The sequence below is a fragment of the Dinoponera quadriceps genome, unplaced genomic scaffold, assembly GCF_001313825.1.
Source record: "Dinoponera quadriceps isolate SergipeBrazil2010 unplaced genomic scaffold, ASM131382v1 scaffold321, whole genome shotgun sequence".
Taxonomy (NCBI): Eukaryota; Metazoa; Arthropoda; class Insecta; order Hymenoptera; family Formicidae; genus Dinoponera; species Dinoponera quadriceps.
In genome coordinates, this window is record NW_014554418.1 from 167,343 (window position 1) to 180,751 (window position 13,409).

The 13,409-nt window shown below is 39.3% G+C and overlaps 1 pseudogene; it reads left to right on the top strand.

Annotated features, from left to right (window-relative positions):
* Positions 1-12,339: 12,339 nt before the first annotated feature.
* On the top strand, positions 12,340-12,860 carry LOC106748407 (annotated as a pseudogene).
* Positions 12,861-13,409: the final 549 nt, after the last annotated feature.

Genomic DNA, 13,409 nt, shown 5'->3' on the forward strand with positions numbered 1-13,409 from the left:
GGGCGTCCGGCACGCTCTTCGTCGTTCACATCTTCTCGGCCCTCTGAAAACATTTTGTACCACCGATAAATGTTGCTTCGGTCCAAGGTAGCTTCACCATATGCCACAGTCAACATTCGGAATGCGTCCGCGCACTTAATTTTGTTAGATTCTTTGATCCATTTTTTGGAATAGGCAAAAATCGAAGACGAGCCAAAACACGTCCAAACAAAACAGCTGTCAAAGATAAACTGAATATTCATAATGGCCGAATTTGTCGGCATAAGTGAGGGACATGAGTACCAATATAACGCCACAAAAAAATCGAAAATTGAATATACGTAACCCGCGGAAATTCAAAATTCGCGATACTTTTTTAACAGGCCTCGTATATGCAGAAATTTNCGTTCTCAGTATGGCTCAAGGCTATCAAGCAAGGTAAACAACATTCGGTCGGTACGATATGCTGTATGAGGATATAGACGCATGCAGGAGGAATAAGTAGGTGCAGTCTTGTTGTACGTAGTGGCTTAGGCCAGTTAAGCCTCATCGATGTCTCGTGCATTAGATACTCGGTAATCTCGGCTTATGTAGATAGGAGGATCGAGAGAGATTAATTACTCATTCAGTTTGGAGTTAGGCCTATTGACTTAAGGCTTATCTCTCATTCCCTTCTCCTCCTCTCCTCGGCCGAACCTTCGAACAGATCAGAAATTGGAGAAGTATTGCATACGTCGGCCGGTTTGTATTGACACGAGCTCCCCGTCAGCGCGACGATTTCACGGCGGATTGGATTATCGAACTCGGATAATTCGTTAAGAGGATCTACGGAACGATACGAAACGGATTTTATTGAGACTTTTACCGATCAGTCAAATTAATCCGGCGCGAGATTATCATCGCAACTGTCGCGGAAGATTGAAATTAAGGTTCACGAACCGAACGTGCAAGAAAGGAAAAGTTCGTTTGACTCTTTAGTGAGAGAATCACAGCAGCGGCCGCTATTGGTCGTAGGCTAACAAGAAAAATCCCGTGCACGTTGGTACGACGATTAGAGAGGACTTTAAAGGCTCGGTCGGTGTAATAAGTTACCGCTGCAAAAAAAGGAAAACGTATATCTCCTTTTTGGCCGGTAAAGCCGGCGTACGTGACTGGGATTCCCTAAAATGTGGAACGAAAAACGCACGGTTACGTACGTATCTCCAAATCGCAGGCTCCGAAAACAAGAATCCCGCACGTTTGTTCTCTCTGTTAACATTATATCTATCCCGGGTCATTCTTTGTTTGATGTTATGATATGTATTCTGCATATTATTACATTTGAACTTGTGCGGTACGCACGTTTTATCGTGTTACCACATTCGGACATTCGAGATAAAAAACGAACAACACGGTATCTCGTTTAAATGCAGTGTCAAACATATATTTCACGAGAGGAGAAAGTATTAATTAAACGATGGAACCATTTTTACGAAAAAAAATATATAAACTTTTAAAAATATACACATACCTTTTCACGTACCACGCGATCCAATTTTGCACGGTACAGGGGTTACGGTTTGTTTAAACAATTATAGATATTGTTACGTTGCAGATTTTACACCGTGCAAACTATACTGCGCCAATTAAAAAAAATCGACATTTGTGGATCTCGATTTGGAACAGTGTCGGCATTCTAGAGAGCAGCGAGTGGAATTAAACGTCGCTGCGAAACTGCATGCCAGTCATCGATGCGTATTTCGAACAATTTATTTAGTCGTGACCATCATTCTTGCATCGGCGTAAACCGCCGAAGCCGGATTTTGTTCGCTTTTAGAAAACGTGCCGCTCGGTATTTACGTTATTCCAAAGTATGTAGTATCCACCGGTTAGTGTCGCTATTATTCACCTAACCGGCTCGAAATGCCTCGGAAGTTTACGTTAAGCGTGAAACCAGACCGCGAATATCATCGGTACGATACATACCGCGCAAATTTGAAATGCCTCTAGTTCCGCGTTCCCGACTGCGAACGATAACAGTACGTAAGTATGTTTTGCCTACCGACGAACGGGATGAGCTCCAACGAAAATAACGACGATATCGCGACAAAGGAGTCGAGGAAAGGGAAACGCTGTCTGCCAAATAGCCGACTATTCCGAAGAATATTCCAGACTACGGAGGGGACATTTTGCACACGCATTTTGCACATTCCATATGTTCGGAGCACGCCAGGATGACTTTCTCGCGAATCTCATATGATCCATTGACCATCGAAACCATTTACTCATCAAGATCTTTATTGCGACCGAGAAATTTCTTTGAAGAAACCTTCTTCTCTCACCGCTCTTATCGAGAGCATTTACGGAATCCTAACGAATATATACGACCGGTGGCCACGTAAAACGCGCGCACGAAAAACGACGGACGATTCAATTTCGCACCGCTGCACTCACCGAGTTTTACGAAATTGCGCGGAATACTACTGCAGCATCCGCGGAGCGGAACGGCGTATCGCTTAATTTCGACACCGCGAGTTCTTCACACAACGCACGTGATGGAATTTATGAAAGAGGGGACACACAGGGTATAACCATTGCCAAATGTTTTTACGGTCATGCTAAATGGTACAGCGGGTCAGAATCCATTGTTCGGACAAAAAGTCATGTCGAGCTGCGGGAACATTATCCGCATAAGCGAGTTATCGTCTCTTCTTACAGCTGTGGGATAGCTTCTAATCTTATGAAAATAACTTGTACACTCGATTCCGCGTCCTCCTTTATCAGACTTCTGTAACAACACACTCGTAAGGTAGCGTGACAGGCTTCAGAATTTTGTCAGAAATAATAACTACGTACATTTATCTCGAGATTAGAATGCTAATAAATCAATACACTTAACACTTCGATTCACTAAGTCTTCGTATATTCAATACAATTGTCTTCGAGCCGGCCTAAGAAATGCGAGTAAAAGAGATAGACTTCGCTTCTAACGATTCCTTATATACCTCTTCGAGCCGGCCATATATATCTCCGTGTTTACTTTCGTCACGATCACCAGTGTTGCTTTGTGTTGTCGGCGACAATAACATATCATACTCCTACATGGTGATTAGATAAAATATTATTCGGACAATTATGTATTTTTTCGAATCTCACTTACTTTCTAAAATACAAGTAGTGTGTTATCACTGAGAAGCAATATTCACTGGTGACCATAATTATTAGTATAATTATTAGTATAACAAATCAGTAAAATTTCGCTGCAAAAGTCTGTTAATAGTAGCAACTTTTTCCATCGGAGAAATCTAACTGTATAAACAGCGAAAAAAGATTATTTATTATCTTTTTATTATTTTAATTCTACTCTTAAGGCATTGTCAATGATATTGTCTGAAATATTCTTAATTATGTTTAATTATGTTTAATTATGTTTAATTTAATTTATATTGTATTTGAAAAACACGCTTATCCTGATGGGACTGAAACTCGAACCTCTAACTTTTGAGTATATTATCATACAAACTACGCCAAATACGACATATGGTTGGATATACGATATGTATAAGATGTTGCATCAACATACGACATTTATGACGGGTTGCCTGCTCAAAAGGCGCACGCGTCAAAATATTAATTTCGGATTTGTCGATATAGTCGATATAGTCATACCTTTCCAACAAAGTTATAGCGTTCCTAATTACCATCCTAATTATCATAATAAAAGAAAGATATGCTAGTAACTATATCAATAAATCCGAAATTGCCATCTGGACACGTGCGCCTTCGGACAGGCAACCTGTCGTATAATGGGTCGTATGTAGATGCAATATCCTTTACATATATTTCTGCACGTAAGACACGTAACAGCAATTTGAATCAGCGATTTAACAGTGAATGAATCTTTCTGGCAAATTAGTGAAATATTAGACAAAGAGCTAAGTAAAAGAGTTTCCACTAAAAATTAATGAATACTCAATAATCACACAGATCTGCAAAGTTATTTGAGAATTAAAAGTTTTAAGTTTAATTATAGGTTTTTTACATAATTTTGTGCGTTGAATACTAATATAGCCGCAGAGATTGCCTATCACGTCAGGGTTTTCATATAAATAAGATCAAATAGTCCAAAAATGACAATTTCGGCTATATTCATGAAAGTATTACAGAGAAAGCAAATAATTTTCTATATTTCAACTGATTTCATATAATACTATTCTTTCTCTTCAAAATCAATTTTTATTTACCAACGTGCGATTTTTTCTCAGCGAGATATATTAGTTAAAAGTTATAAATTTTGAAAACATAGGAGTATAGGAGTATTCTATATAGCCTTTTAACAGGTTGAAAGAACTAAGCACTAGCACAGGTAAACTAATTATATTTCAGAGTTTCAGGGATCTCTGATTTTAAATCTAGTGTCAGATTTACGAAATTCAAAATGGATTCAAATTAAATATGACTGACTCCTAAATTTAAGTTTTAGATAATTAATTATACGATGGTGCTAGTTTCTTCCTTCAGATTCAACACTCTATGTACAGTTGAGTATCTCGTGCTGATCACGGTCTGTCTGAACTAGATTTGTATGTGGGTCTTAGGTAAAATACCATTTATACTATGACTTTAATACCGTACTTAAATACTATTACTTTAATACCGTACTTAAAGGAAAAAAATTTACAGAAATAAAAGAACATCGTTTATAATCTTGATCATGCTAATCTCCGATCATTATTATTAATGTTCCCTTGTAGGATCATTCAACAACTATGTCGCGCTACAAAAAGAGAGGGGAAGGGGAGATTTATTGTCTTCTATTACGGCTGACATGGAAGAGGAGAGAGTAAAGGCCCAAGGAACGTCATACTAAGCCCTTGGCACACGGTGCTTATTTTTGTGCTTATTTCGCGAACCAAAAAATCTAATAACATAATATGAAGATAGGGAAAACAGGGCTAATTCTATATGTCACATAATATTAGAAGGGGAAATACTTTCTGACAAAATGTAACAAAAGGAGGGGAGAGGGGATAAAAACACTCAAATTTCGTATGACGTAATTGTTGAATGGCCCGTATAAGGATAGGTCAACAAACACTTATTTTGTCGTTTCCGAAGTGTGTCTAATTTGTTAAAATATAAACTTTGAGGCAGTAGGAACAAAACATATCCCTATATTGAGCACACGACGATCGTTCTTTATTCGCGCGGTCTGTCTACTTTATCATTGAGAGACTCGAGAGAATATCGTAGATGGATCCACTGATGTAGTGCGGAAGTCTTTGCCACGTTGATGAATGGGAACTAGCCGTAATTCGTAAAAGAGAAGTTTAACCGAGAGGAAGTCCCTTGGTTCTTTTTTATCATTACATTACCGTTACTTCCAACGCGCTCGTCCCACAGTTAGTTCTTTCGAATTACACACGCGATTTGGGACGGAATTATGTATTACATCGCGGGCGAACGAACGATGATAACTTTGTTAGGCAAACGATTCAGAGCGTTGGGTCGTAATGTTCATTATGCCGGATTGTATAAAAATCAGGAACTTCCAGTTGATTGCAATTTCATGACGGCCGGATTTTTATGCAGTCGTGTTTTGCATCCGTTGTTTGTCGCCCGGGGAGTTTTTGTTCATTAAAATTTTTCGCTCCGCGGTGACTATTGCAGGTCGGAACGGCATTAACGGAATCCCACAGCTGCAACCGTATAAAACTGCGCAGGATGCCGCACGTCGCGGTGTGTGCTTCGTATCTCCATTAACATACCTAATTAATCTTCGATAAATATACGCCCTGTCGCCACGCTTACCCGCACCGCCCGCATCATTTTTACGTCTCGCGAATAAGCGCAAAGTTGTAATAAATGTAATTAATGTCGGCATAAGCAGAGATATATGCGGTGTACTTTTGGAGTCCCGGTAGGTACTTGCAAATTTTTAAGCGGGAGGTTGCTTTAAAAGACTCCACGCCGCGCGCGCGCCTCACTTCGTTTCCTCCGCGGAATAATTAAAATTTACGGGAACGCGCAGCGGCCTCTCTCCTTCCTGCGTATCCGTCGTCTAAGGTGAGCGAGTTAATAAGAATTATATACTGGCTTATAAAACTATTAAAGGATAGCATGCATAACTGAGTACCAAGCGACGGACGTTGAAGGAGGTGGAAGAGGCCAGAAGGGTAGTTTTCTTGCTGAGATGCGGTTTTGACTAATCCGCGTTACTCCTCTCGACGCGAGCCGAATAAACTGCAGAGACAGGCTCACGGAATGGTCGCTACCTCTTGGATTCTTGGCTTTGAAATCTTGTTGGAGAAAGTGCGAGTAATGTAAAATAGTCGAGTAAATATGAGATATCACGATTTCTAGCCTGTTAAGCATCGTAATTTAACGGAAAGCAGTAGAATTATTAGCTGCTGAATCCCTAACCTAATCTACGAAGCGAGAGCCTAGTACGAAATCGTATGTCAATGTGTACGTCCAATTTTAGATTTTGTGTCTCACTATTTTCATCAGGTAAGTTTTTCAACTTTTATTTAACAGTCACAATTTTAGAAATTCTTAGTCGCGCTATTTTGTTACATGCAAAACTAAGATACATCTTTGATATAGTTTGTTTTGCAAGTGTCGTATGGTGTACATTTATGACATATATTTTCTTCGTGTATCACATGTGCGTGATAAAAAGATAAAAATGGCTATGTCGAGTATTACGAAATAGTTATCTATCACTTTTTATAAGTATTGCATATTTTCCTCTATTGTTTTTTCTTTCAGGATGCTAAAGAAGTATGTATGTGCCGTCGTTAAAAGACATAAACAGTAAAATAAAACTAATACGATATTACATACATTTATATGACATTATAACATTATTATAACAGAAAGTATAAAAATATAAGTTTATAATAGATTGTGATTTAATAAATACGTATTACGTGTTCCAGTTAGTTTTGAGGGTTCAATGTAGATGACTATAGCTACAAATATATTAGAGGCATTTTGAAAGTTGGTATGTCATTTCAAAGCTTGGACATTTCTACAAATCGTTTGACATAGGTCCTGTATATTCATAAACATAACCGTACTGTTTAGTGCAATTGAAAATGGAACGTGATAAGGAACATTTTTGTCATCTATTACTTTACTGCTTTGATTCGAAGAAAACGGCTGCCGAAGATCACCGATTCACCTCAGAAACTTATTCTGAGTCTGCTCCATCATTCAAAAAGTCCAATAACAGCTCAAAGAAAACGCAAAGTGATTTTGTTGCACGACAATGTTCGACCACACGTTGCAAAAGCAGTTAAAGATACGTTATTGGCATTTCAATGGTGGATCTTACCACATGCCGCGTATTCACCAGACTGTGCTCCTTCAGATTATTACTTATTTCGATCGAGCGGCACGGCGTTGCTGACCAACACTTCAAAACATATGATGAAATATAAAAATGGCCCGATTAATCAATTGCTTCGAAAGACGAACATTTCTTTTACCGCGGAATCCACTTATTGCCGAAAAAGTGGGAAAAAGCTGTAGATAGCGGAGGAAAATATTTTGAATAAAATATAATTTAATGTATCCTTAAAATAAACGTGTTTTTTTTACAAAAAATCCCTCAAAATTCGCCGGAATACCTAATAACATAATAAAATTATTATAGATTATTTGGTCTTTAATATTCATCGAAGTACGAAAAAATTACCTTTTCACAAAATATAAATCAGGTATTCTGTTTTAACCGACCTATTCCACATTATCCTTCCGAAATCTATCTTCAAAAAACTGATGTAACATTAAATTTACTATAGATCAACAAAATCCGTTAAAAACACGTTATAAAAAACATTTGGCATTTTAACTCAATGAAAACTAATTTCAGTTATTCTCAATAGTATGCGATTTATCTTAAAACCCTTTTAGAATATTCCACAATACACGCACTTCTTTTAATTTTTGTGTCCGAAATAAGGAGAACTCCGTTCGTCTGTTTCGCGAATATACATGTAACAGATATCGGTAATTCAATTCCCTCCTTGTTATATTTCGGGTAATTACAGTGTCAAACTAAAATCTGCGATCTTCATCTTGTTTAAAACGTGCGAAAATACTCGCGCAAATACAGACTAAACGATCGCTTTGATCAAGGCATTCGTGTAAATTGCTTTGTACGATAAATTATTTGTGAAATAACACCTTGATAAAAGCGTTTCATAGCATGTAGTATGCAACCCTATAACGTGGAACGATTAATTCGAACAAGATGATAAAGAACAGGGAATATATTCTGGAATGTGTTAATATCGCTTCGCGTCGTCCGAGGGAGCCTCCAACCCGATCAAGGAGAATTTTGAGATATGACGGTGCATTTCTCGCCCCCACCGAGTTGAAATGCATGATCCAGCTCGTGTTGTACTTGTCATTGAAATCACTAAGTTGCAGAGAGTGACTTAATGACAATGTTGCCAGTGCGATCCCCCTTTAAATTTGAATCGAGCTCCGCGATTGAGTTCCCGCCGGGTCCTTCATGCACCATCCCGACGGGTGCTTCGCATTAATTAAGGCGAGTTGCTCATCAATCTTATTTTCTCTTACGCCGCCGCAGTATAAGGGAAGATTAATGTAGGTAAGACAGAAAAATCGAGAAAAACCAACGCACATCCTTTCCGTAATTTACAACCATAGACCAGGACGCCGAGAGAACCGCAGGAGCACGCGCACACTCAAAAACTAACGAATTTCAGATTCATGCAAATCATTTTTAAGCGACTAGCGCATAATACCCACGTTATTTTCGTTTCACTCGGTCGCCGTTTACTTACTTCTCCTCTACGATGCTCTAAGTGTCACGATAAAATTAGTAACGCGAGGAACGTGTCCAAATGTTTGCGTACACGTACAACAGAACAGAACGAGCGGAAGGGAGAAATTACAGTTTTAACTGCTTACGGTGATTATATCAGCGAATTTAGCACGCCGACGAGCAGACGACATTCCCCCGCGGTAAATGACTAGAAAGTAACGAATTTGTTTTAATGCCGAATTATCATTCGCCCGTTATACTCATCAGACGTGGCGCATTAGGTTCTTGATATATTAAAAAGGTTGGCCGCACTTCTTCCGCCGTTCAAAAGCCAACAAAATGGTGCTGCAATTTACGTGGACACATCAAAGGACGTGAAATCGATAAATTACTCGGATGATAATCGCGATTATATACGCGTCACCGCACATTGTATTCCGCACACTTGTACCATTTGCATTCCTAAATGTACATTATATATTCCTGTGTATATTACTTGTTTCATCTTAATTTATATTTAAAACTTATATTTAAAAGACTTCTCTCTCTCTCTCTCTCTCTCTCTCTCATATGCAATGATTACAATTATTAAAATTTCGAAGGAGTGACCTACTATCCGCTTCTATTAAATTGTTGAATCGATTCTGCAGTACGTTACCTATTAAATTATGTTGCGAACGGCCGTATAAACACGATTGATTTAGTTACAATAATAATTATAGCATACTGTGTAATTGAAATCGATTTGTGATACACGCGCGATACACGCACATAGACGATAACGCTTTGATGAAATTCAAAGAGGAATTCTTTTTAGCGAAAACCCAAAGCGACACGTTTTAGTTAATATTATACGCAGTTTTGACAGATCCGATGTTCCGAATAATGACTGTTGATTTCGACGAGCGGCGAGTATAAAAACGTGGATTTCACGTGTTATTAACGCGGTTACGGATAATCCATCCGGGATATTAATCGAAGTAAGCCTCGCGTGATATTAATTATGCTTCTTCGAGACGTTAATATGCACTATAGGCGATAGACGGATATTGTTGTAGGATGGTATATACACACCTCAAAGGATAACTTCGCTTAAAGAGCGAGTACACGTGCCGCCGCGAGTAAATTGGCCGTATGGGGTAGTGTCTTAACGGGCCAGGCGTAACATCTGATAGTTGAGTAAGTGCAACGTTAGGGTTGAATATAAGATGGTAGTCGCCTTATAGCTACGAGGCTTGACAGGTGGCGAGATAACATTCATCGAGCTGCCGCGGCGGTATGTTTATCGTTAAAAGCATCGGGGGGGTTGGGCAAATTTCGCAGTCGCGGGAACGAAACTGTTAGACGTTCCTCTATTATTTCGCCGTACGTAATATACTCAAGATATACTTCGAGAACTTTTACACTTTTTAAAGAGAAGAAGGGGTAGAGAAGGAGGGAGGAAGAGAGAGAGAGAGAGGGAGAGAGAAAGTCCATGTCTCTGTTTCGCATTTTATCGTTATTTGGTCACTGCGAACGGGGCAATAGTGTAAGCCGGCGTTCATTTTTAGAAACAGCGCGGCGCCGCGCACGATCGATAAGACTCGCTCTCAGTGCGCGCGACAGACGGCTATTTAAGCGCATTACGTATTTATTTGATTTTCTTAGGTGATGCCACTCTTTTTCCATCTCCCGACTCGTTACTTCAGCGGGCTCAGTCGGAGTCTTTTGATTCGCGCGTCTCGCTCGCCGTCTCACCGACGCGAAAGTATTATTGGCCGTGAGTATAATATTAAAATGGCACTCGCACGTAGATGGATACTGGAAAATATCGAGAACATCGATACGCGTGGATCATTTTGCGTTTTATACGCGGACAAGTGGAACGTTCGACTTTAGGTGCATTCCATTTAACGCTCGCAACGATCGCATCGTTCTGTCTTTGTTTAACATCCACGAGAAACAAGGATAGAATGATGCTCGCGCATAGAATAATCGTTGCGAGCATTAAGTAGAACGTACCTTTCATGGTTTGTTAATTGTAGATTTTGCGGGCAATTACTGCGCCTATATTCTCGTAATTCCACCGCGAGATTATCCAGTTAATCGGATAAAGAAGAGTATAATCTGACATTAGTAATTGAGATATATCCGCGTACTACGTATATATATTTAATACAGTACATATTCCTGCGAACGTCCGCGCGCTCATCAGATTAATTATCGGTAAACGGAAGTGGCTTTCAATACGCGGTGATGCTTCGTTACTCCGAAAGCCATACGGTTGCCGATGGCATAAATAATAGAATGGATAGATTGCATTCGCTAGCTCTTCCATTTAAGATGCGTTGTACGCGAGAGAGTCTGTTTCTCTATTCCCCGTCGACACGCTCGCGAAAATAGTTCTAAGCATTCTCAATTTTACGAACGCTTCGAGTCAGCCAGCTTCCTCGTCGTCGTTGATTCTCGAATTCAGCTTCGCGTTTCGCTTACCTCGCGAATGTTCGCGAGGAAAGTCGAGATGAAGCTAAGAGGAAACGAGAACAGAGAGGGTTCTTTCTCTCTCACACTCTCTCTCTCTCTCTCTGGAATCGCAAGACGTCCTCGACCGAGTCGCGAAAGAGTCACGATAAAAGGTAACGTTACGGCTGTTTTTCGATTGGTCAAATATAAATAAAAGGGCCTTCGTGTCGACGTTCGTCGAGTAAACGTAATGTAACGCAACGTACGCCGCGAGGTCGCATTGCGCTGGCGTGGATAAAATATATTTCTGCAGCGGGCCGGACCTTCACGTCAGTTACAGACGTACTTCGCCGCGATTGCAGCGCTTTTATGGACCGTTTTTACGAGCCACCGCCCGCCACGGACTCCGTTTTCCGCGTACAAAACCTTCGCGTGCACCCGTCGCACACGCAGTCAATTGAAACGCAAACACGATAAGCGCCCCGTCGATGCGCCCCGTGACGGATCTCGGCGCGTAAATCGCGTACTCGCGCCGCTAAGCGCGACGTTTCCCACCCTTCGCGCGGTTTTAACGCCCATCCGCAAAATCGCCCACCTGCGTGCCGTTCTTTACATAAATAATCCCTCGTACGTACTCGACCGCGGCCAATGTACCGCGCTCGTCGAATTACGCGCGAAAGCGCCGAGCAGTGCCGAAATAAGCCGTACAATCTGTTTAATGGAAAGCTTCATTCGAGTGCACCGTAAACTGTCAAAACGCGTCGTAGAATAAATTTCGTTTTACTGCGACGAAGTCATGTCTTCTTGTCGGTCGATCACACGTGTAAACTTGGACAGGGTGTTTAACGCGGTCAAAATATCGAGTAAACTTTACGCCCACTCAAAGTGGTTGCGCGCGCGCGCATCCGAGCCCGAGTCGAAATTTTGGCCCTGTGTTAAACCTTTAATTCTACAATATAGTGGCTAGAATAGTAAAATAGGTTGAATTTCGATTCTAATAATATATTAGATGGTGATGGAACTAAACGCATCCCTTCCCCCTTCACAACTTGAGCAGATGTTCTATTGTTCGTAATCTTATATTTGAGACCTCGCAGTTTTATTATAACCTTCTTCAAAGAAAGAATGTGAGTTGAAAAATGAATGATCTCACGACGGAAGAGAAAGTTCATCTTATCGGATTTCTTTTCTAGAAAAAAAGTGTATGTTAATGCATTATAGAGCATTTCGTACCAAGTATGGAACGCATAGAGTTGCAAGCGAAAATACTCTGAAAAAGTTAGAAAACTTTATTTGTTTATATATTTCATGTACAATGCTCCGTTTTTCTGAAACGATTTTGATCCATTTTTAATTTATTAAATTAAATTTAATCTATTAAATCAGAAAACAAAAAAGGAGTTAATTGGAACCATTAATAATTTCGCGAGCATTTTTGCAGAATAATTGACAATTTTATACAATATGGTATTATTCAGGACCGTAGATACAATTTACCGGGACCTTCGTACACGGTAGTGACGGAAGAAGCAGAAGACGCAGTAGAAGAATATATTCAAGAATATATTTCAAAGATAAACCAAATTCTTCCATTAAAGCAAAAACAGCTCAAGTATTCGGAATCTCTAAATCTTCGCTGCATAGGATTCTACGAAAATAGTTTTTTTTTTAATTATATCCTTACAAAATAACAACACATCAGTTGTTATTAGAACGATTTAAGGAATAGCACGTAGAATTCTGCAAGACAATGAGGCACAATTGACTTTAAAACGAAGGAAATGAATGAAAATCAAATTATTTTTTCCGATGAAGCACGATTTTGCGGCTTTTTCTTATAGAGATACATTAAAGACAACTATTACTTCAAAAATCAGAAAACGAAAAAGGAGTTAATTGGAACCATTAAAAAAGTGGTTAATAGTATAACAAGTAATTGTTCACACAAATTTTATACAGTTTTCGCGAAAAAAGTAATTTTTGTCCAAACAGTAACAGGACGTACTTTGAAAACATATATCATTAGAATATTTGATTTCTACTGTTTTTATCAAATCAAATAAAATTAAGTAAAAATGTTCCATTGTACAGAATAGTATACTCAAATAAATCTGTCAAATGTTTTCTATTAAACGTAATTTTATTTTTCCCGATATCCTTATACGTTACCGAATAAGAACTAATTAGTTTCAACATCTATCCGTGGAAC